The 1,678-nt window shown below is 36.2% G+C and overlaps 1 pseudogene; it reads right to left on the reverse strand.

The window, feature by feature from the left end:
- Positions 1 to 774, reverse strand: part of LOC102768759 — an 11,354-nt pseudogene extending 10,580 nt beyond the window's left edge.
- Positions 775 to 1,678: the final 904 nt, after the last annotated feature.

Genomic DNA, 1,678 nt, shown 5'->3' on the forward strand with positions numbered 1-1,678 from the left:
AACTTTAAGGTCATTTTATTAAGTCTAAGGACTAAAACTATAAGGAGAGAGAGAGAGAGAGAGAGAGAGAGGAAAATCTACCAGTAGGATTGTAGTCTGGGTCATCCTCACCGTCCTCCAGCTCCAGCTCATTTATTTCCTGGAACACAGACTCAGCTATCTCCACATTGTTTCCAGCATCCTCCAAGAACTAGATATCAGATGTGCCAAAATTATAATCTGTTTCAAATAGCTATTTCCCATTTAATTTATTTTGTTCCCCTTGTTCTTCTTTCATTCCTTTCTTCTTAATTTCCAAGAGTTCTGCATTAAAATTGGGTTCCCACCATAAGAAATTCTCAGTTGTAACAGTAGGGCCATGAAGTAATTGCTCTCAGCTTCTGCTTCTTTTTCCTTTTGTTGCTTTCCTCTTCTCTTCTAGGTTTTATTTGACCAACACATCTAATGTTTCTTGCACAGCTGTCGCTGAAGTAAAGATCATCACCATACCAAAGTTTTCTTCTGCCTGCAATGCTAACAATTTTAAAATGCCTGAGACAGTATTATGTTCTAGATTTCCCTGGGAGAATATTTCATAAAGAGGGGTTTCCTCTAGGTATTTTTCACTGTAGGTAAAGTTGATGATCATCTGGATAATTTCATCATTTTCTCCAGCCTCAGATGGCACAATAATGGTGACGCTGAGAGCATTTTCTGATGATGCTGTAAAGGAGTTGGGGTAGGTGGACTCCAGAGCTCCAGCTGGATGTGCTGCTCCTCTCTATAATCTGTCATCAATCAATCAGGGCTCTCGCTGCTGCCCATGGATCCCACAGACACCCAGGCAGCATGCTGCAGTCCATCGCCAAGGATACACCTATGTGTAGTTCTTCCTAGCTTTATAATCAGCCAACACATATCATTTTATCTATTCTCTCCATAAAGAAAAACAAAGATTTTTTTTTCAAGTGGCTACTAAAATAAATATACGCAATATCTTTTGTCTTTTAAAAGAATATTTGGTTAATTTTGCAAAATTCTTGGAATAGGGGCCAACATAATTTTTAGCCATTATCTAATTCATTGGAAAGACCCCAAAACAACTATAAGACATCCATTTCAATATTTTTCCACTCTCATCAAACTTTCATGCATTAAATCAAAGATTTTGGCTTAGTTTTGCCTTTCTCTACTTTGTGTTGCTTTTTCATTCCCAGTGCTTACTCAGAAATCATCAATAGTTCTTCCAGCTTTCAATCTCTATTACAATATCTCTCAGACTTTGGAGTGCCTACTTTTTTTTTATCTGGAACAGAACATACTTGAGTACTTCTGATTATATTGGGATTGAAATCAGGACACCAAGAGAAAGGAACAAATCAAAGGGTTTTCACAAATCTACGATTCTCTTTCAATAATAATTCATTTTTTTGCAACAGTAATTCTTAAAAATATGATTTTCTGCATTGCTTTTATTTTTTGCCTAATGATGAAAAATTTGTTTTTCCCTTAATTTTCTGAAAAATTATTGAAGAACAGAGCTACAATTTAATAATAACCAAAATGGTGATAGGGAAGGAAATATTAGAAGGTTGACTTTCAAGTCAACATCCTGGTCCCTTTAGGGAACACTGTCATGCAATGTCCAAAAGTTCCTTAAAGTTAAGGGACCATGCAGTTATTGCTTCCATTCTAAGAG

Source organism: Myotis davidii, unplaced genomic scaffold, assembly GCF_000327345.1.
Source record: "Myotis davidii unplaced genomic scaffold, ASM32734v1 scaffold143, whole genome shotgun sequence".
Lineage (NCBI taxonomy): Eukaryota > Metazoa > Chordata > Mammalia > Chiroptera > Vespertilionidae > Myotis > Myotis davidii.